The following is a 25,233-nucleotide window of genomic DNA, read 5'->3' on the forward strand; positions in this document are numbered from 1 at the left end:
TTATAAAATATATAAATCTATGTAAAAATATGTAATTATAAAAATACAAAAATTATGTATTCATTCAGTACAGCCTGCATTCATTTGTTGATATAGTCACATCCAAAAAGAATGTATATTGTAGCCTCAGTTTGCATAGCATTATGCAAAACATCCTAGTCCACTCATAAATCACTTCTGATATAAGTATGATCAATTTTACAATTGAGAAATATTTTCTTTAGTGAGGTTAAGTGACTCATCTATGGTTTCCAAGTTTTTAAAAATGTATCATGTCTTAAAATTATGATGTGACATCTTCATCTATCAACTTGGACACTCAGACTAAGTAAAGTGACTCAAGGTCATTGTATGATGTCCTCAATCTTTATTATCTTTAATTTATCTATCAGTACTTAATCCATTTTAACACTATGGACTTCAAGTATCAATTACTTTGAGCACGTTATAAGCACAGATTTTACCTGCAAACTTATTCCATATATTTACCTTTTTAAGTGTATCAATGCTTGCATAGTCTTAAAATCAAAATAGCCAAAATTTTATTTTGAGAAAATACGATTCCCCTTCCCAACATAGTCTATCATTCTATTCCTTCTAGTGGTATGGAATATATAATTATTATTTTTTGTTAGAACACTCATTATTTATTACATAGCATTCATTTTAAGCATTAAAGTCAAGTATAAAGTTTTCTAAAGTAAAAAGCATGTTCTAAAATGTCTTTATTATAAAGGATGTTAAAAATACATAAATCTTATACACTTGCTCATAACAATCATAGTAAATATTATTAAAATTTTGAACATTTATATACTCCTAAACATCTTATATGTTGTTTCATTTCTTTTTCTCTGAATCAAATTTCTCAAGTCATACAACTGAAAAAGTCTGAGATATTTGAGAAAGGGGAATTTTAAGTGTATTCAAGGCTTTTTTCTTTCTGAAAGTAGAAAAACAAAGAATGAGGTAATAAACAGTAAAACATAAAAGGAAATAGACAGAAAAGAAAATCAAAAAATTATTAAGTTTCCCAAGAAACAAAGATAAAGTAAGATAACTTTTAGAGATGTCAATATAGAAAATCACTAAAAAATACTTGTAACTATTTCAAAAAGTTACATGTTTTCATGTTTGACAAAAAAAAGAGACTCAACAAAGAAGTCCATTGATCCAAGAATATACAGAGTATAATAAAATCTAATTGAGCAGAATCATACATGTAGTAATATAACTAAATAAAGACTTCTGAGTTTTTCGTTTTTTTTTTTTTTCAGCTGTCCCTGAATTAGTGTGTAAAGTCCTCTGATAAATCTAGAAAATAAGATGAGAAGAAAAGTGAAGAAATGGACCCAAGAAAATGCTCAGTTGAGAAGTAGAATAGTTCTATTTTAAAAATATTGAATTGTAATGAAAAGAACAAGAACTTGGTGCAAACTCTGAAGAAGGGGGAAAAAAGGTTGAGATTGAATAGAACATATTAACCTATATATTTCATGTTTACCTATCTCATATAGAAAATTTGTCAAAACCTTGGTTTTTGTTGTTGTTATATATATATGTTTTTGTGTGTGTGTGTGGAGTAAGGGTAGTTAGGACTAGAAGTCATAAGTGTTAAATAAGAAACTGTTTCTAATGACTAGATAATGGTTTCTTAAAATATTGAATCAGAATCAAAGATCCACACTAGGTATCCCCAAGGTTTACTGATACTGCAAGTGCAAATCACAGAGAAGTAAAATGTCTAGGCAAGAGTAAATATTAAAATATGATTTTTCAGTGAAAATATCAACTATATGGGCATTTATAACAGGAATCGGGAATTAATTAAAAGATGGGGAATTGAAAGTAAACAGATAAACACTTTAGCCTAGGTGAAAAGCAACATCAACAGACTCGCTGTACCTGTTGAAGTAGCAACAATTGCCAACATGAGTAAACAAGGTTTAACAGGCGAAGTAAAGGTTGTGAAGAAATTTCTACCTGTGTGCAAGCCTTCTTATATCAATATGATCCATGAGATCCCTTTGAGTAAAACCATCATTATGCTTTGAGGGCTGAGATCGGACTCAGCTTCTGGGTTTTATCTCACACATAAATAAATGTGTTCCAAGTCTACTTAACACTTGACTAAACAAAAAACAAGGCAATTCACATTTCAAATAATAAAAATAAAACAAAGCATTATGGTAAGCAGAATTCTAAAATGATTACAAAGAATCTTGTCCCTTGGTGTACACTTCTTATATAATCCCATCTTCTTGAATATGGATAAGTTCATCAATATGATGACATAAAATCTCCATGGATAAATGACATTAAAAAAAAAGGTAAAGGGATTTCACAGTTGATTTGAATTAGTCCTGTCTCTTTTTGATCACATGGGTGGGCATGACAAAATCAATAGGACCCTTAGGAAATAATGGAAGCAACAGCAGATATTTCTGACAGTCGTGAAAAAGCAAGATGCAGTAGTGTGAGTGGACAGGGCCATGTGGTGAGAGACTAGAGGTGGTTTCTAGCAGAGAAGGATCATCAGCTGTCAGATAGCAAGAAAATGGGGACTTCATTCAAACAACCTTTAGGAAGTAATTCTTCCAAGATCCAAAATGAGTCTTAAAACAGAATTTTCCTCAGTGAAACCTCCATATACAACAGCAGCCTGATAAACAATCTGATTTCAGCCTAGGAAACTAATCTTTACCCAGACTCTGGTCTACAAAAATTGAGCTAACAAATAGGTGTTATATTTAGCTGTAAATTTGGATAATTTTTAAAGCAGCAATCAGTAATTAAAAAGTCACATATAAAATATCTTGCAAATACATTTAGTTTTATTATTAAATGGTATTTCAAAAATATCTCATTGTCTTCTTTTTTAAGTGAGTTAAATATAAAAGTCAGAAAAATTTGGTAGTTTAATTTCTACATCTATTATGTGGAAGCCATAAAAAATGGTTTTCATAGTATCATAATACTTCATAACTTTGTAAAAGATATAGATATTAGATATAGATATGGAAATTAAGGATGTATCACAAGAAAGCACACCAAGAGCCAGTTCTGAAAATAATAAATGCTAATCCTTATTTGAGAAGTACACTTACTAAGATTGAATATCAATGAGGCATAATTACTAGATGCTTTCATATTCCAGCTTAGCAAAATAAAACTGTCTAATTTTTGAAATGTTGGAAATGTCAATGTATGTAAATTTGAGGAAGGGTTGGAAATCATGGAGTAGCAAAAGGGAAGAAAGAAAGGAGATAAAATCCTACAATTAGATTTTCCTTATATGAATGTGAAATATAAAAAAAATGCATAAAAAGACTAGTAGTAATTCCTTAGTTGCCAAAGTCAACATATTTTCTAAAATAATAAGTAGAGAGTTTACATTAAGAAAGATGAATGACTTCTAACTTTATAACGTGTAAAATAGGATTTCAAAGTTAATAAATGGGTTGTTTTCTTCAAGACATTATTGCCAAAGCAACAAATGTAAAGCAATTATCCAGAAAATATTAGAGATCTTTTGTAAATGCATTACCAGTCTGGATATTCTTTATGACAGAGCAAGTTACCACCTCCCTGCATTCTTAATATACAGGAATTTATCTCATTATATGTAGATGCCATGAATTTGAAATTTTCCCCTCTGCTTTGTAGATTTTGTTAAACCTATTTTAACAGGTACTATCCTCCAGGGATAATTAAAACATATTTGATCACAGCTTGGTAGAGTTGGTTTTTAAAATATTTTATTTATTTTTAATAGGGAATATAAAAAAATCAAAGAAATAAAATGGTATGCAGTGAAAATAACATTCTTCTTAACCACTCCTTCAACTCTCCTCTTTCTGGATCCAGTGGTGGTTGCCATTGTCCATATCATATGTATTCTTATGAAAATATATGTGTATATAATTGTGTGTGTATATGTACATATTTTTGTGAATATGTACTTATTGAAAGAAACTTTCCTTAACAATTGCAGGTTCTACTCTCAAGAGGCAAATATTTTTAACTCTTAAGTTGCCATTTCTGATGGTTAATTCTATTTCTTTAAACAATATATTAATACTTTTTCAGATTTTATATTAAATTAAGAGAATATTTATTAACATTTTGAAATAGTAAATGAAAATTTGGCTGATCTTATCACCATGCATGCAAATGATAAACAACTCATTTAAGGTAGTGATGATCTCTGGGTGTGAAGGAGTGTAGAGATACATGACTGTGATTCTATGTGAGAAATACATAGGACTGGACCTCAATTAGCCTTGTGTTATTCCTTGTATCACATATGTATTTTATTATATTTTATATACATTTTTGTATGTTTGATATGTTTCACAAATTCTTGGGTTAGAATTCAGTTCCTTACTCATTTCTTTTATTACATTGGGGGCATCTGAGTAGAAATAAAACATGACAGTCTTTCATTTTTAACCTAAAATCCACTATATGTCTTTCAGCAATAAGCACAATAATTAATATATAACAGTAATGCAATATATTTTGTTTGTATGGCTATTTTTATTATGTTTAGTCATGAAATCATATTCATAGTTAATCACATCTTTGTCACCAATAAACTGGGAAAGGACTATCATTTGTAAGGTAAACACTGGTTAAAAGTGGTGGTCTTTAAGTTCTCTCAGCTACATGTGTTTTTGATATTAGAATAAACTGGGAAAAATCCAATCATAAAATGTACATATTTTTAAGTACAGAGTAAATATCAAGTCACATTTAGAGAAGAAAGGAAACATGGAGGAAAAGATGACGAGGAATAAAAGAGAAAAAAGGAAAGGAAGAGATTTCCTTCCATGCCTAAAAGTCTATGTAATGACTTAATAAATGGAACTCGATAATTCATAGAACAACGATCATTTCCAGACTTTAATCTCACATTAATAAAAAAGTATTTTTGGCTTGGAGGCTCATTTGAATTAATTATATTTGTGCTCAGAAGCTGTGAAAACTAAGCAACACAGATTATTGAGAGTGATTTAAGAAGTAAGATTAGGAGAATCGTTTAAAGAGCTTTTAATTCAAGAGAAGCAATCACCCCAATACAAATAACAACATTGGCTATTTTTCTACATAAGCTAACAGATGCAAACAACTGAAGGAAAGTGAAATTGATTCCTTTAACAGTTTAATCAACTGCAGTGCTTATTGGTGTTTCATTTCATTGGTATCATTGGTTGCCTGCCTTCCTTAAAACTACACACTTGAATTTCATACAAATACTGAGAATCGAAGCTAAATTTCTTCAAATAATGAACCCACATATACTAGTAATATACTTGAAAACAAAATTTGGAAGATTAACAGGAGGATTTTTTCTTGAAAAATTTTAATGGATACCCCACTATTTGGTAAACTTAAGTGATAGCTCTGAAAGAGATTCACCTGTTTTTGTTTTTTTTTTTAATTGTCATACACTGCGTCAATAATAGTTTTTCTCCACGCAAAGTACATTTGAAGACATAAATATATTCCCAAACACATAATTATTATTAAACAGAAAAACAGCTATTTTTTTAAGCTTCAAATATACACTTGTTACATTTTTTTTTTTTTCAGTTGTTTTCAGCTTCCCGGTAGATCCTTTATAGTAGGTGGTTACAGACAGTTTCACATCTGTTTTGGTAACCCCACCATAAACACAAAATTTGGCTTGTTGTTATTGGCAATGTCATTCATGTACCAGGAGGGTATGAAAAGTTTATTGCTCAAATAATGAGGCTTCCGAAGGAGAACAGAGCACACTCTCAACCTGAACCAGGATGAATTTGCTAAACTGGGAAAGGAAATTGGTTTGACTCTTATCATGGTTAAAGGGTGAGTGTGAGGGCTTAACGTAGTTTGACTTTTCTACTAATGCAAAAGCAGGGGAACAAGTGAGTTTTCTTATTAGTTTGCTCAGATGTGGGGCAGAGGTGACTTGAAAGTTGTATGCAGTCAAATGCCAAAAATAGATTCAAATTCATTATTATAATATTAATGTGTCAGGAATCATTGAAAAAATGACCTTATCTACTTTTATTCCTGAGCACATTGCTGCACTACATACTTGAGAGTTTGAAGAAGTCAGGGACAGCCATGTTACTGAGTTACAGCCATTGAGCTTTGAGAGTGACATTAAAACTTCTAGGTTTTTATTTTAAAATGTAACACATATTATTTATCATATTTCCTGTCTTGATGCAGAGTAAGTCAGTCATGTTTTCCAAGTCTTATTACACATGTTCGATCTTAACAAATCTACCAGCTCATTGCTTTGCCAACCAGGGTGGCAACTTCAGACCTTGCCGGGGATTTTTTTTTTTTTTTTTTTTATTGCTCTCTTCTCTAAATGAAATAAACCTCCTTTGGCAGAGAAGCTGGTAGATTTCATGACCTATCCCATCTAGATAGAATTTCTGCTCTAAGCTGAAGAGGGCATATGAGAGAAGCCTCAAGTAAGAGTACCACAGACTTGTATTCTTCTTATATAAAGCTTAATCATTTTTTTTTTTAAATTAAGACACTCCAAATGTGTTGCATTACTTTGATCGTTTTAGATTGCTAAAATAGTTGCTTTTTAAATAATTTTGTCCAGTTTTGTAGCCGCTTTTTAGGGTGTGATTTTGCCAGACCTCTCAATCTATCATGTCATAATTTCTTCCTCCCTTATATTTGTTAAATTTCTTTTCTTTTTTCCTATTTTCTCTCTTCTGTTTTTTTTTAGAACAATTTCTGTGGTGTCTATTTATATATTTTTATATTTGTGTCAATTTTAATTTTAATCTGTATTCATAAAGTGAATTTTTCTTTTATTTCCATTTTTCCTGAGTTCAGACATCATTCTTTTTATTTTTTTCTGTTTGTTCAATCATTTTCAAATTTAAGCTAATTCCATTTTTTTTGCCACTTTTATTGCTACTATTATTTTCAAAATTTTAATTTTAGTTGCTTTTGATACACTAGGTTACACATTTTTATTGGATTGTGTGCATGTGTTTAGAGCAAGCCTTCATTGTTTGTTTTTTTCTTTTTTCACTCTGTTCTCCTCCCCTTCTACTAACTAAAATTTCTCTTGCTTTTACCCTACTGACCAAATTGATTGATATTCCTAGTAAGGTCTGATCATTGAGAGATTTGTCTGCAGGGTGTTTTTACCAGCAAGTTGAGTATTTTCAGGGCCTAGTATATATCAATACTCAGATATTTTCCTACCTGCTAGAATTCATACACTTTTTCCTCAGCACAAATTCTAACTCAAGAACTTTCTTTGACTTTTATTGTTTTTCTCAGATAGTTCTAGCAAATTTTCACTCCAAGTAAAGACTCGTTTGTTTAATGAAGATTTGTTAGAGATTTTTGTTTTCTTCTAGTTCTTAAGATTATTTCATGTGCTCTTATTATCCCCTTGCTTCCTTCTAAACAGATTTTTTAAAAATATAGATGTTGTTGCTCTTGTTGACTACTTCTAGTTTGTGGCTTATAAGAATACCTTGTTACCCAGTTTTTACTAATTAGTTTATAGGGTTGTTTTTACAAGCTAGTTTATACGATATTTTTATTTCTGTAGGATAGGAACTTGGGAGATGGTTGCAATAAAAGGCCACATTGCTGTTAGCTGATCTTTTGAATGTTTTTCTGTTGTAAACTGATCTTTTAAATATTTTTCTTAACACAGTATGAAAGAAATACGAAGAAATTGAACACTTTAAAATGATATTAGGTAGAAGAAAGAAAAATAAACCCATATAATATAGGAGATGTTTGCAGAGATTCTTGATATTTAGCCTGGTGAAAGTGGAAAACCAAGTGACATAACTATCATATTTTTTCAAACTTTTCATTTTGAATTAAAATGTGAGGCTTACAAAAAGTTTCAAAAATAGCACAGAGTTTGAATATACTCCTCCTCTATTGTTGTCATCTCATCTAACATAACCATAATACACTTACGTAAACCTGGAAATTAACTTTGGTATAATACCATTACCTAACTGTTAGACTAACTTTTTTTTTTTTTGAATCCAGAATTCAAATATTCTACACTGTATTTTTGACATTTCCCCAGTCTCTCCTTGTCTTTCATAATTGTGACAATTTTGATGAGCACTGGTAGGTTAATTTATGGAAGGTTTATCAACGTGGCATCACTTGATGTTTTCTCATGATGAGAATGAAAGTACATATTTTTGGCTAGACTATCTCAGAAGTGCTATATTCTTTTCAGTGAATCCCATTGTGATGACAACATGTCTTATTTATTACAGGTAATGTCTATCGGATTTCTGCACTGTCATGTTACCTTTTTTTCTCTTTTTACAATAATTTTTATTTGAGGGGAAATATTTTCAACTTATACTCCATTTCAAACATTTGCATGCTAACTTTGGCATCCATAGGAGAATTTTGTTTGCAACCAATATTACTGTGATGTTTGACCAATGGTGATTTTTATTTCTCTCTTTTCTTCAACACTCAATTTTTGGAGTTATTATCTAAGAAGAATCTGTCCTTCTTCCTCATATATTTATTTAAATACGTGTTCCTATTATTGTAGACTCTTTTTTTTTTTTTTACCTTATGGGCTATATCACATTACTACATTGCTATCTTCATACATTTGGGGCTCAAATTGTTCTAGTTTTGATTTAGGAGTTCCATCACGTTGACTATTCTGAGTTTTGAACAATTCTTCATTCACTTTTTTTTTCAGCATTACCTTATTTTTGGAACCACAAGATATTCTAGGCTTATCTTACATTTTCTCGTCTCCAACCCTTAAATTAACTACAGCTCAAAGAACCCATTATTATTTTTCTTATTTTTTGAAAATAGTGTTTGGAAATCTAGTTTGGATATTAGTTATGCAGCGTGTTACTGGGTTGTCATTGCTTCCAGACAGTCTTACTGGGCAGAGCTAGTAAAAATATGTGTATATATAACCCTACACATATATTTCTATCCATCATCTATCTACCTACCTACCTACCTACCTATCTTTTTTCTCTCTTAAAAACCATGAGTTTATATGTTTCTGATGAGAAACAAATATAAGTTATATAAAAATTATAATATTTGTCATTTTTTCTGTAGATAATGTGGTGCCCACCCCCTCAGTCTTCTCTCAAGTTTTTCTCTTTGTCTTTGTTTTTCTGTAATTGAAATATGACATACTTGAGTAAATTTTGTGTGTTTCTTTAACCTTGTTCAGTGTTCTCAGAACATTCTGTTTCTGTGGTTTTGTGCCTGCATAATTTTGCAAAATTCTTGGTCATTATTTACATATTGTTCCAGATCACTTCTTGCTTTTTTTCCCTGACATTTCAACTAAGCATGTTATTACTTTTGAAATTTTCCCCAGTTGTTGTATTTTCTCTTCAATTTTTTTCAACTCTTTTCTTTTTTGTTTTTGTGTTTTAATTTGGAAAATATCTACTTGTGAATATTAAAACTCACTGCTTATTTCTTTATGTCTATCTTCTGATAACCTCACCAAAGACATTCTTTACATCTGTTAAATTCTTTTGATTCTAGCATTTTGTTTTGATTTTTTCTTAGTGTTTTAATCTCTGCTTACATTATTCATCTCTTTGCTGTTTACTCTTTCCTTTATAGCCTTTAGAATATTAATCATAGTTATTTGAAATTCCCAGTCTGATTTGTGTTTGTCCTTTATTTAGCAAACTTTGTAATATTTCGTTGGAAGCTGGACATGATTTTTGGATAATAGGAACTGAGGTGAGCCTTTCATCTAATATTTTATGTTAATCTGGCTAGGAATTGAGTTATGTTAAATGTTTGCTGTAGTTTTAGATGCCAGAGGCTTCGGATTTCTCTAGTGTCCTTGTTATTGTTCCCCCTGTTTTCTGTGTTATTCCCTGAGTGCTCCTGCTGAAATACTACTGTCTTACTGTCTTTCAGCTGTAAGCTTCTCTTATTATGTTAGAGCTCTGTGGATGTGGTGGTAAGGGGAGGGTAAATTTACTATGATCTTATTTTCAATTCTCTATTTGGTACCTGGGCTGTGATTTTCATATGTGTTTCTTAGCTTTGCTCTCCTTTACCCCTTAAATGGGACAGGAGGATTACAGTGAGCAGGTATCAGAGAATGTCCTTTTCCAATGTGGGATAAGTAGATCTTTTATTTTGGAGAATATTCTGAATATATTCCAAAATGGATATTTTCTCTTTCCCTACTACCACAGTTAAAAAGTGATATTTTTCAGTTCTTACCATGAAAATATGGTGGGGCTTCTGGAGGCAAAGATCCATGAAAGTTGAGGGAAAGAGTATAGCCCTTGGATTTTCTCAGTGTCACACTAATTCTTACAAATGTAGCAAATAAAATATACACAAAATTATAAAATATTAGAAAATTAGAAAAATTTTATTAGTCATAACAATAAGAGAAATGGACTTAACTTATCTGTTTTAAAAAAAAAGATTTTAATTTGGCTCCCAAAGAAGACCTAACTAACTACACATTGTATACAAGAGACCCAGCTAAAACAAAGTAAACAGAGGCTAAATATAAGTGATAGAACAAGGTATCACAAGGAAATGGATACAAACAGAAGGCACAGTGACCCTACTATAAGATAAATTGGAACCCAATTGCTAGAATAGTAAGCATAAGAAGAATACTTTTGAATGCTAAAAACCACATTTCCCAATAAAGATATAAAATGTATGAATATTTTAGAATGCAATAACACATCAATTACCCTCTAATGATGCACATACTACAAGAGATGCAATAAGACATAGAAACACAATAATAGCAAATTTTAATACATCATATTCAGTACAAGACAGACCAAACATTAAAAAACAGGGAAAGAGAAAGAAGTCTAAACAACATAATTAATAAGATACACTTTATGGGTATAGATTGAACATAACATTGTGCATTCTTCTCTGATGCTTACAACACACTTACAAAAATAGATGAAATAGATGATATACTAGATTTGAAAGTATATAAGTCACTTTAATAAACCAGAATATTGAAAATAAAACTACAAACAGTGCTTTCTGAACACAATGCAATAAGATTAAGAAGTACTTTCAAATAAAACATGAAGTCTATGTCTGCTTTCAGCTTTGACATGTAAAAAACTTGAAAGTGATTATTCCCATTCTTACACTAAACAAAACTAAACTAAATGAAAATCAATAATTTTTATTAGACTTATTGGAGAATTTCCTTGAAATTTGGAAAAACAAGCAGAGTCACAACCAAGATCTAATCACTGGGGGTAGAATGCTCTGAAACTATATGTATAAAAACATATAAATGGCAATTATATACTCCAGTGTTACACGCCAGTTTTGCATGATAATTTAAATATATTTAATTTTTTGCCAATTATTTCCATTTTCAATCATCCATTTTTTTCTGTTAGATTCCTTTTCTTGGTTATTGTTTTTCTTACTTTCTTCAATGTATTTTATTGAATTTTCATATGAATCTAATCCCTCGAGGACTTTTAAAATTTGTTATTCATTTCTTAGATTTTGTGTTTTTCTTCAATTTCTTTCTGATTTCTCATCAATCAGATTCTTGTTAGTCACATGTGTGTTTAGTTTTTAAATTTTTTATTTAACTTACTTTTGTATGTACTCAATGACTGAGTATATTTAACTGTTTGGAGTGTTGACTTTTATTTTCTTCTGATTCTTGGCTGTTTTTCACCAGGTATTCTTTATTTGATAGGTTTGGAATTTAGTTTCTAGATTTTCTGCACTAGCTATGTAAGGTTTTTTATTTTCTCTTACTGATTTTTATGATAATGGAGTGTGTCAAAAGATTATTAGTTTAATGGTGCCCTCTTCTGTCAGGATAGCAAAATCCGGTGCTTTAACATATTTAAAAAAAAAAAAAAAAGTTAATGTGGGAGGTTTTGTGAGACCTCCAAATTGATGACTTACTTTTGTCTTTTGGTGCCTTAAAATTTCCCTTTTTCTTCCTCTCAATTGCTAAAGGATGGTTTTTCTTTCCTTTTTGCCTTTTTATTTTTTTCTAACAAAATCTATATGTTACAACAACAGGCCTTTAACTTTTGCAATCCTTTAAAATTTGATGGCCTCTTTAATAGCACCTGTATCTTTAAATTGTGCCTTGTCGAGTAGCTAATTCTTTGAATTCTTTCTCTGTAGAACGCTGTAATCATTCTAGGCACTTTTCCGATGCTTTTGGTTTAGAATTGATTTAATCTTCTTGGTAGTTATTCCAAATACTGCTTGTGGCTCTTCATTAGTATCTCTCCTGTTGTCCCTGCAGATTTTCTGTATGCATTTGCTCTTGCAGCTGAGCTGAGGTGGGAGTGGGAGTGGGAGTCGAAGATGTTACATACTGTAATTTCATAATATTTCGCTGTTTACTCGCTGCTATTTTGCAATTCGACATTGTCTATCTTTAAGTTATGCTAGGTATACAGCTTCAGGTTGAAATTTTTTTCCCTTGTTGTTCTTGTATGTTAGCTGGCAAGGATATTTGGAGACATTTTTGTAATGTACCCAATATTCTTCTTGACCACATATCTTATAACAGTTTGAGGGTCATTTAAAAGAAGCATTAGCCTTGAATAATTTTTATACCCAAGGCAAAAATAGGATCACTATAGAAAGCAATTTAGGTGATATTTTAAGGCAGAACATCCATCCATAATAACAAATGTGAAATAAGCTGCATTCAAATATACTGAATTTTCCATAAATGCAGCTGGTAAAATGTTGCTTTTTTTTTTTTTTTTTAATTATCAAGAGAAAGATGCTATGGATGTTTTAGAGGCTATGAATCTTTGGGACTTATATAATTCAAAATATAGATGAGCTATGTTTTCTCTAACAACCTATTCAACTCTAAAGATCTGTAATTTTTTTGATTATTAGGTACCCAATACTCAGATTCTTTTTTAAATTGATTTTAATCTTATATATCACAAACTGCATTCGCCACTTTCTTCCTCCTCCATTTTTCTCAGAACATTTAATTTCCTGCTATTATTTAACTCAGCATCTAATTATATTTAACCATTTAGATTATATCTTTAATTCTCAATTCTCAATAGTTCTCATCTCCTTTAAATCATTCAATGCAATAATAATTCATGTGAATTATGTTAATATATATTAGACAAACAAGCATTCAGAATGTATTTTATTGTTAATCTTTAATATATTCAACAGATATTTAGTGTAAAGTTTAATATCTTAAAAACTATATGATTTTGAATTCACTTTGAATTCGGTTTGACTTTTACTTTTCTTAAAGTGAAAAGAAACTGCAAAATACTGTGACACTGTGAATTAAAATTTCTTTGTTCATAGTGATGCCAATAATAATATATATTTCCAGTGAATTTTGTTCTTAAAAGTAATGCACTGAAATTTCAGCATTCAATTTATTTCAGATGCTACTTTGTTTTTTGAAGACAAGTAAAAAGTTTTTAACTTAAACAGTAAACTTATCATTATATTATAGTGAATAGTAGCATAGATTTTATGAGCAAAGAAACATAATATCTATCCCATGAGTTAAGAATGTATGATTTCAAGCCAGGAGACCTAGCTTTTACTATTGGCCTTGTCACTAATTGCTTTTGTAACAGAAGTTATTTATCCTTTCTGTGCCTCTGTGTCCTTATCTGTAAAATGTAGCAAATAATAGTGCCTAACTAATAATTGTAAAATCTAAATTAATTAATATATAAAAAGATCTTAAAATATTACCGACTATAATCAAATAATAAATTATAGCTTTTCATAATCTTTATTTTATGACTTTACATGAAAGTAAAAAAAAACTGTAGTTATTTAGTTAATGTTATATGATACATATGCACACATACATTAAAAATGTCATCAAAGCATATTAAAATATACATTAAACTAAGTTTTCTTTTAAGTTTAAGTTAGTATTTTTTCCAGCTTTATTGAGATATTATTAACATATAATATATGTAAGTTTAAGGTGCACAATGTGATGATTGGATACATGTGTATATAGCAAAATGATTACTGCAATATGCTCAGTTAACACCACTATCCACTCACATAATTGTGATTTCTGTCTGTGGAGATAACGGTTAAGAACTTAAGATTTACTCTCTTACCAACTTTCAAGTATATAAAGCAATACTGTTAATTATTATAATCACCATGCTATGCATTAGATCCTCAGATCTTAATTTTATAGCTGTGAATTTGTACTCTTTGACCAACATCTCTCCAATTTCTCCATTCACCACTCCCTTACAAACACCATGTCACTGTTTCTATAACTTTGCATTCTTTTTAGATTCTACATATAAGTGAGAACATACAGAATTTATCTTTCTCTGTCTGATGTATTTCTCTTAGCTTAGTGACCTCAAAGTCCATTGATGTTGTTGCAGGAGGCAGGATTTTTTTTCTTTTTTTTGTGGCTGAATTACACACACACACACACACACACACACACACACACAGATAGAGATATAGATATCTATATCAATACCTGTATCAGTATCTATGTCGATATCTATATAGATGATAGAAAGAGAGAGGGAGAGAGAGAGGGAGAGAAAGCAAGAGAGAGAGAGAGAGATTTGATCCTTGAGTGTCTCAGAAATGAACTATGCGGGTCAATTGAACTTAATGGTCAATTAAACTGTGGTCAATTCAACTGAGAAGTCCAATGAAAACAATCCACTTAAGAGTGGAACCTTGCATATATCTATAAATATATGTCTACATCTATATCTATATATCATATCTTTTTTGTCCATTCATCTGTTGATTGACACTGAGGTAGTTCCCATGTCTTGAGTATTATAAGTAATGCTGCAATAAACATGGGGTGCAAATCTCTCTTAGAGACAGTGTTTTCTTTTTCTTTGGATATATACCTAGAAGTGAGATTGCTGGACCATGTGGTAGTTCTATTTTTAATATTTTCCATAATGATTGTACCTATTTACATTCCCATCAACAGTACATAGTTTCCTTTTCTTTAACAGTTTACCAACATTGTTATTTCTTCTCTTTAATTATAATAGCCATTCTAACAGGTGTGAGGTGATAGCTCATTGTGGTTTTCATTTTCATGTCCGTGATGGTTAGTGATGTAGAGCATCATTTCATGTACCCGTTGGCTATTTATTAGTTTTCTTTAGAAAAATGTGTATTCAAATTGTTTGCCTATTTTTACAATAATTTTTTTTTTGCTATTGAGTTATATGAGTTTCTTATCTATTTTTAAATATCAACTTCTTATCAGTTAAACCATTTGTTAATATTTTCTCCTATTCTATAGGTTGCCTTTTAATTTTAATTCAAAAATTCTTTTCCAAGACCAGTGTCAAGGAATTATTTCTTATGCTTTCTTCAGTAGTTTTACATTTTCAGGTTATACATTTAAATCTTTAATTCATTTTGAGTTAATTTTTGTGAGTGCTGTAATTTAGGGGTCTAATATTATTCTTCTGAATGTGGTTTTCCAGTTTTCTCAACACCGTTTATTGATGAGACTGCCCTTTCCCCGTTGCATTTTCTTGACTCCCTTGTCGAATATTAGTTGACCCTTATAAGGCTATTTATTTCTGGCCTCTGGAATTCGTTCCATTGGTCTATGTGTCTATTTTCATGCCAGGATAATAGTATTTTGATAATGCTTTTTAATAATGCTTAAAATCAGGAATAGCGCTGTCTCCAGGCTTGTACTTTTTTAGGATTGCTTTGGCTTTTAGGTCTTTTATGGTTTCTATTCACCTTATATCTGCTATTATATAAAATTCTAATCTATCGTCAGTCTCTTATAGAAGTACATATATATATAATACTATATGATGTTTATATATGTTATAAATATAGAAGATTCTGTTACTGAAAATATTTACAAATACTTATAACTCTGGATATATATGTACAATACATAATATATATTGCATATATAACATAAATGGCATTTAGAAAACTGGTTATATTCAGAACATGAATAAAATTAATCTTAGCTAAAGATTTTGGTGTACCAAAATTTAACATTTACATTTGACAAATTATAAGTTGAGTCAATAATTAATATTAGTTGATTTCCCCTTCCATTTTCATCAAAAGAAAGCTTTTGTACATTTTTTTATGAATGCTCTTTCAAAGCAAAGAGGATTTGATTTATAAGGTGTAATAACACCTATACTCTAAGTCTTGAATAAAATTGAGAAAAAATATAATTTGTATAAAACATTTTCTGTATGTAAAATAAAACAAAAACAATATTCACTCAGTTGTGAGATTCGTTCCCACATCATTTCTGTTGTGCTTCATTGCTAATTAAAAAGAATCGTTTCTAAAATCATTTCTAACACAACCACTGTAATATTCTTTACATAAGATTAACGAAAACCACTATCAAAAATACAAGACACATAGAGAAATATCTTTGTCTAAAATACAACAGCCTATTTCAGAGATGATTTAAAGTAAAAGAAACAAGAACAATAAACTTTTCTCAATTCTTAACATATAATTTGTTACTTTATAAAAAAAAGATGCTACAAATTTACAACTTATAAACTTTCACTCAATCTGTTTTATAATAATCAAACTGCACTTGTAAACGTCATAGTTTTATAATAAAGCTGCTCCCACTATAACTAGCTAATCCATACTTTGTTTTTTTATTTTCAAAGAGCAAGGATATTTCATCTCAAATTTCAGCTATTTTTCCAAGTACTACCTTAGTTTTCCTTGTTCTAATGTAATGCAGAAGTAAATATGAATTGCTCTGGAAAGAAATATAGATATACAAAATGTTTGAAAAATATCAATGTAAGTAGTTTTGTTCATTGTTTTAAAACTCATTTGTAATTTATTGCATATTCTTTTTTTTTAGAAAAATGTAAATTGATACTTCACTTAGAAATTCTTCCAAAGTATATAGAATAATGTTTAGAAGTAATTTTACTAGCAGTTTATTTTTGTAAAAATGTATTATCTATGTCTGTCTAAATGGAGATGATCTAATTCATTCAGGACAGATTTGATGTTCTATATTTTTGTTTAAATGATTTTTAGTAGTAAACATAATATATAATGCATTTTAAAACTTATAAAAAGAGTATGAATATTAATAAATATCTATCCCTCTCAGGAAATTGTGGCCTTGAATTTGGTAGCTGATTATTACATAATTATTTTGCTGTTTAATGTATTATAGTATTTTATATATCTTGAAATATATACTATTAGTAATATGTTTCTCTCCCTCTATCTTATTTTAAGAGTAATTTCTTATAATTTCAAATTCACTGTTTATACTTTTATCTATAAAGTAAGACCAACTTACTTTTTCCATAGAAGTTAAGAGGACAAAGAAATTCATTTTCTGAACACAAAATAATTTGCATCTAGCCCTCGACATGAAGACATACTGCTTCTTTTCCCCCTTTTTGGGGGAGGGCAGGGGAAAGCATTATCCAGGATTAGCTGGAATTATTTATTTCTCTGGTAGTAAACTAAAAGTGTGCAATTTTTTTTAATTGATGCTATCTTAAAATCAATGAAATTACTTTTTTTATTGAGGTAAAATATACTAATAAAATTACAATTAAATTCTACTCTGAGTAGGAGTTGTTACATGGAAATAAGTTATTAATTCAAGTGGTTTACTAACATGCCACTTACTATACTAAATAATATATAGCATCACTAACTATTAAGGTTATAATGGGTCTTAAAAAACATCCAATACAGTTGTCTTCTTGAAGAGGGAATGTTCTATACATCAATCAAATTAAGAGAAGATCATATTTTCTTAGAGAAGATTATCCCCAAATACAAGACTTATTCCTTGGAGAGTTATCTTGGGGTTTAAGCATTTTATAATATCCATCTATTTATTTTGAATGAATTATCATCATGATTTATTTTAAAGAGCAATATGCTAAATATCTGAAGACTCCTCTTGCTTTTCTTACCTAAAAATTTTTGACTATCTAACTTTTTATTATAAGATTTTCATTTTTCTTCTTATGAGAAACTTTACAATGTCAGTGTTCCAATTAAAATTTAAGATTCATAATTCAAAGGTAATCTTGCTGTGATTGATTACCCACGTAGTCCTGCAGCCTAAAATCACAATAGCTCTAAAAAAAAAAAAAAAAAAAAAAAAAAAAAAAGCCTAACTACCCTCTTTTGTTATTTACACAAAGCCAGTAGGATATAACATTCCAATTTTCATTTTCTTATTTGCATTTTTGAGTTACATATGAGACTTCCTTCTTAACCTTATGAAAAATTTTCTCTTAGATTCAATATAGAATTTCACTCTTTAGAGAATATTAACACATAAAAAAAGATCAGTGCCTACACATTTCAACACAGTCCCTTAGTCAAAAAGAATATAAAAGTAAACAATGGTAATTAAAAATATATTTTACTAAAGCACTAAATAAAGTACTATGAAAACATTGAGGAAAGAGCAGCTAATCTGACCACAAATTCTACGTATAATATCATTTTCTAAAAGTTATATTCATCTAGAGAGCTCCTTGTTCTGAAATATTCCCCTTCATGCACTGATGATTTGCACACCTGGTTAATTGTATTTCTTTTCATTCATATTCTTGATATCACTCAGAGTGACTTCAGTGTCCATATGGATGACTTTTCCCAAGTGTTGCTGTCATGCTTATTTAAACAATTCATGTCGTATGACCTTTCACAATATCTCAGTCACACCTACAAAGTCACAGCCTCTTGATAGCATTATCTAATTCTGTTCTCACTCCCAATAAAATCCAAACTCTTTTTTCTGCAATGAGAAAATCTATCTTTAATGGCTCAACTACCTCCACCACATTAAGTAGTTATATGCTAGAGAAGGAAATGTCCTTAATTTTGTGTAAATCTATATTAATAACTTCTATAATACTGAACTGTTTTTCTCATATAGATTTTCATACTTTTTACCAGCTTTATTTCTAAATGCTTTATCTTTTTGTTGCTAATATAAATATTTTTTTTACTTATTATGCCTTTCAAAAGATTAAAGTATATATAAAAGGCTATTTTTGTATATCTATTTTATATCCTTCTATATTATTAAATGGTCTCTTTTTTTTTTGTTTTAGTTTCAACACCAATTTTCTTGGTATTCCAGGTGTACCATTTATAAATAGAAATATCTTTATTTCTTCTTTTCTCTTTCTTATAATTCTTTTATTTTGCTTTTCTAATTACATTGGCTGACATACATACACATACACACACACATATTGAGTAAAGGGAGCATTTTGTCTTATTTTCTTTCTTTAGCAGAAATGACATTACTGTTGCCCTATTGAGTGAGCCAATGGGTTACTTATGTAGCTACATAATGAGCCAGATGGCAGATGAATAGATATATAAGTAGATGATAAATAAGTACATAGATAGATGTGACAAAATCAAGAATGATTGTTAATTTTGTTGAATCCCTGTTAAGCATATTAAAAATAACCACATGATTTTTCTCTTTAGATATATTTAATGATGAACAATGTTTTTTGAATTTCCTCATATTGAATAATTTTTACACTTTTAGATAAAACTCCATATAATTATGATATGTAGTTTTAATGTGTTTTTGGATAGTTTTGTTAGTATTTTATTATTTGAATCAATAAATCAATGTCCAACTTGCTTCATTGAAATAATATTTTAATCATGCTTCTTTCTATGTGCTCCAGACAATTAATGTACATGTCAAGCACCATCATGATGATCTGGCCTTTCACATTTTGGTAGAATTTATCTGTGACCATTTAGACTTGGTTTATTATTATAAGGGTAGATATAATAATATTCTCTATTTCTTTAATAAAATTTAATTAAACTTCCTTTCTCTACAAGGCTATTTTTGAAAAAAAAATATATTTTCTTTGGAAATTTTTCATATCATCTAGGATTATGTTAGTAAACTGTGGCCCAGGGCAAAATCTGGCCATGTTCATTCATTAGTGCCTTGTCTATGGATTCTTTTACATGAAGATAGCAGAGTTGAATATTTGAGACAGTATTGACTCACATAGCTGAAAATATTTATTATCTGAACCTTTATAGATAAAGTTTTCTTGTGATCTTAAGTTAACAAATTTGCCTAATTTTAAGCAAATAAGTCTCTCCTTTCAAAATGTTTCTTTGCTTTAATAGCTATTCCCTCTTGACTTTTCTCATTTTGTATATTTGTGCTTTATCATTTAAAAAAAATTATCAGTTCCAGTTTCTATTTTATAATTGATTAACATATGCTTTTAAAAACTATTTTATTTTCCTCTTTTTTTACTTCTTTAAAAAACATTTATTTTAAGAATTTTTTTTACATAGAATTTTCATTATAATTCTTTCTTTGAACCTACCACTTTTGTTTCTATTTCTTTTTTTTTTTGCACAAGTGCTATATTATAATGTAATAAACAAACAAAAACACAAGTGGAAGGACTTTTTATAGTAAATTTACTATTTATTTCATTTGTGATGTAAGTTTTACTTGTTTTTATTTTATGCAATTTGTCAAACTTCTGATTGTGAGCCTATATATTTTCAGTTTTCATAACTGGGCTATGTGCAGTTCACATGAGGGTGTATTCTATGTGCAGTTCACATGAAGGTGTGTACAAGCTTTTGGGCCTGAGTATACTTTACTGATATCAAGATTGCATTTTAATTATTGTTTGTAATTCTCTAAAATATAACTTTGCCATCTTCTATTACTATTGCCCATTCAGTCTTATAAATACTTTGTTTTATATGTTTCTCCCAGGTATAAAGGATATACCTGGGATTTATATATCAAAGTTCAATCAAGGAAGTAGACTCATGTGACTGATATAAAATAAAGGCTGTATTATTGGAATTAAATCTTAAACATTTTGTGGGAGAATGTGAAGATGTCTATGGAAAGTTCTTGCCTCTTTGTCAAATAGTGAGCCTGAAATTTCTGAGCACCAAGTGTAATAGTAATAAGAAAGGAAAGATAGATATGAAGTGGGAGGGAGTGAAGATCCGCTGGATCTAACAAGAAAAATTTGAACCAGTGAAATCAGAGTGGAACCCTATTATGACTCTCATTGACTCCAACCTCAACAACATGCACAACTTCCCGAAAACACTGGCTCCTTTTTTAATGAAGCTGCACACACACACATGACCTGGAACAAGGAGAAACTTAAGGAAGAGTTCAAATGGCAACTGAAGGGGTTTGGGCCCAGCTGCTGCTCCATGCCAACAAAACAAGGGAGAGGCCGGTGCTACTCTATACCAACTTTTAGAACATTTTGGCCAAGGCTTCACTTTGCCTTCCAAATATAACACAAATTTCTCTATTAGCAAATAAGAATCTTGATATGAAATGTACTTTCACTTTACCTAAGTTAGTAAAGTTTTAAAAAAAAGAAAATATATATTTACATAGTTAATGCCCGTGTGCACACACATGCATACACACACATCACGCTGCATAAATTTTGCTGGCACTGTAATATATAAAACTCCAAAATATATGTTAACTATCATGTAACAATGCAACAGGCTAATACTCTTAAAAGTCTAAAGTCTTTTTCTGACCAACTTGATGATTCACTTTCATTGACCGAAGTATGAAATGTAGAGGAAACATTAAAATTAATATACAGACATAATTTAATGAGACTGTGTATAGTTTTACAGAAGATTAATTGAATAGAATTTTACTTCAAAATAAACATGGATTAAATACATAAATATGGATCAATGAATTCTAAAATAGATAATACTATCATATAGTATATGTGGGACTTATGAAATAAAATATATTATTTTTAATATTTTAATCACTCTGATAGGTGTTATTATTTTTATTTTAATATTCTGAATCTCCAGGAGATGAAGTAGCTTGACCAAGTCCTCAGAGCAAGTGGAAGAGCCTGGATCCAATTTCAAGACATACCAACTCCAAAACCATGTTCTTTCCATTTTGCTATTCTGATTTAGTATAAAACAGATGAAGGCACAGCAAGAGTCATAGTTACCATTTATGTTTGAGGCTTGAAGAATAAATGTTTAATGAATAAATTTATCAATAAATTATAAAAGAAAGGATAAATGAAGTAACACTTGAGTTAAGAAAATATTGATCAAATTATGATTAACCTTTATAGGATAGCGATTCTCATTTCAAGCCCTAAAGATTTATTTTTGTATTTCTGGGTCATTCAATTTTGTCTCAAATGATGAGATTTTATTCACAAGAAACTGAAAACTTGACAGCCGCTGAATACTAGAAGGTCATTATGCAATTGCACACAAACTTCATTTCTTTAATATAGTTTTTCTTTTCTCTGATTCTAGATGGTTTTGCCCAGATAATGGCATTGTAACTCACTTGCTTTTTTTTCACCCTTATCCTTCCACCTGCTCCCTTAATCATTAAGCCTTAAGACATAAAATTAACTGAGCCTCTGATGTATAATCCTGAGATCAATGGGTTTCCCTTAGACCTTAGACTAAGGATATCTTGGGTTTTTTTGATGTGTTTCTGATCTATAATCCTGAGATCAATGGGTTTCCCTTAGACCTTAGAAAGGATATCTTGGGTTCAATGTGTTTCAGCCCCAGGCCCGTTGAGGCAGAACAACTCCACCAGGCCATGAGACCAGATGGGAAAGCACCGTAGCTGATTCCAGAAACTGACGTCACGATCAATTACCCCATACCCCTCCAATCATTCAATCGGTAGTAGCACACAGGACACCAACTCCCTTAGTTTCCTTTACTACTGACTTTTTCCCTATATAATCTGGACTCTCAAGATACCTGAAGAGCCAGGCCTTTGAGAATCTGCCTATGTCTCTGGGACTTGCAGCTCTCTAAAATAAATTCTTATTTTCTTTTCTGTAAAACCTGAATGTTTCTGATTGATTTAGACGCATGCAAATTGATCCTTCTTTTCTGGTAACAATTAGGATATGTGGAAAATTCTAACATAACTTTTAGAAAGATAGGAAATATAAAGAAAATAAAAGAACAAATACCACATTAAAGAGCACTATATTAAAATTGTCAATGAAGAAAATATTTTTTATTCTTGAAAATAAAATTTGTTTATTCATTACTATGTGGAGATGATGTAGTTTGCAACTTATATTATGAAGGGTCTCAATTTATAAATAAACAAAATAATTTCTAAATTATTCTATTATTCTCTCTTTTATTAGAAACTTGAGGTTTATAACTTGCCAAAGATGATATTAATTCTGTAAGTAAGTTTTGTGGGCAAAATTTTTGTGCTTTGAAAGTTTATAAATTAAGTTGTTAGTACTTTATGATTGTAGAAGCAGAACACATATTTATTAAAAACTACCATTAAATGTACTTTAGTCCTTCAATCATTCTCATAGAGATACATCAAATTCATTTTCAAATCCAAAATGTAAATCATAGAATAGTGTCAAGATATATGATACCAAAGTGTTCCCCTCTATCCTATTCTGGCACTGAGATTAGAGCAACAGTGCTATGCAGGAGTTTGGAACAAGACAGTATTCCAAGCGATAGCTTAACTTTTCATAATTATGTGACCATGAGGAAGTTAAAAGATCACACTAAACTTCTCTATTTTTAACTGTGAATAAGAATAGTATTATCATGATTATTCCAGGATAAGTTAGCAAACATTAATATTTAGTAAAAAATATATTCTCAGAGCTTTATTTTTTCCTGACTTATAATTAAATAAATGGTAAGTATTATTAAAACACATCATGAGAAAAAGTTTTACTTACATCCAAGTGTGATTCTGTTATTCTTTAGTTTGTACAGTTTTATTCACAGGCTTGACAAAGTTCCCTCATTAGCAAGATAATTCCAAAATCTTTAATTTACAAGTGCTAGTTTTTTTTGAGAGCAGTTTCTATTGGAGTTTGCATATGATTACATACAGCTCATCACTGATATTGCAGTTCTAAGGTAATCTCTGTAAGGTTCATTTCCTTTTTTCTTTAGTCAATCAGAGCAGGCCCAGCCGGATTGAGCCAGTCTTTTTTATGAGAAAAGTCCTTTGCTGAGGTCAGCAATCTTAGCATACATGTTCCTAGAACTCTAGGTATATAGTTTTTGACTCATATTATGCATGTTTCTTAATTTTTTTCCTGTGTCTGGATATACCTCATGTTGCTAAGAAACTAGATGCTTCCTAGTCCTTATTATGCTAATCTATGCGTGTTTATTGCAGATTGGGGTTGGGTGCATTCTCTCTTTTGAAATACTCTCTGCCCTTCATCCATTCTGACAATGTAGAAAGAGCCATTTCAGTGGGAAATGTAGCCAGTGTAAATCCAGAACATCTGTGCTATACCATGGAATAATGAGAAATTAAGAGAAATATATGTATTCTATTATTTCTTCAACTGCTAATTTTTCTCTAATCAATCCTATGTCATATCTGATCTATGTAAAACTAGTTTTGTGTGTCTGTGTTCAGCTTGAATCAGAGAGGCCTAACCTGATCATCTTAACTAAAGTGGTCCCTAGAAATATTTTTCTATTTTATTTCTATCACTATAACTAACTATATCTGAAAATATCTTACCTAATAGTTTATATATTCATAGTGACCAAATCACTAGCTATTTTGTTCACTGCTATATTCTAAACACCTTGAACTATTTTCAGAACATACTAAGTTCTTGATTTTTATTGGTAAAAGAACACATGAGTTAAGTGTAAGAATATGTTCTAAAAAGCACAAAGCAATGACTTTGGCCTCCTTTAAAAGACTATTAGTATATTAAATATTATAATTCATGTAATTAATTCCTGAGACTATAGATTTAATAGTGTACTAAACTCAGCACTATAGTGATGACATATAAAAGATGGTTAATATCTTTTCTGATCATTATTCTTAATCTAATACTTTAGCATACACAGGTAGCTATCTTCCACCACGATTTTTCCCCTTGGGTTTTAGAATCTCTTGGTTTTTAGGTGAACACATGGATGCTTAACTAGAGACTACATTTCTTGGCATCTTGGAGATAACTTTTAACTATATGACAAAATGTTTGCCAGTGCAATCTGAGTGGAAGTAATATATGTTACTTTTATTTCTGAACTTTAAAGGAGGTGGGACGCCCTTATTTCCTTTCACCTTTAAATCTAATTTTGGTGGTAATTGAAGTAGCCATTAGCCATCTTGTATCCAGATGAATGAAAAAGCAG

Source organism: Rousettus aegyptiacus, unplaced genomic scaffold, assembly GCF_014176215.1.
Source record: "Rousettus aegyptiacus isolate mRouAeg1 unplaced genomic scaffold, mRouAeg1.p scaffold_m13_p_10, whole genome shotgun sequence".
In the NCBI taxonomy this organism is placed as follows: Eukaryota; Metazoa; Chordata; class Mammalia; order Chiroptera; family Pteropodidae; genus Rousettus; species Rousettus aegyptiacus.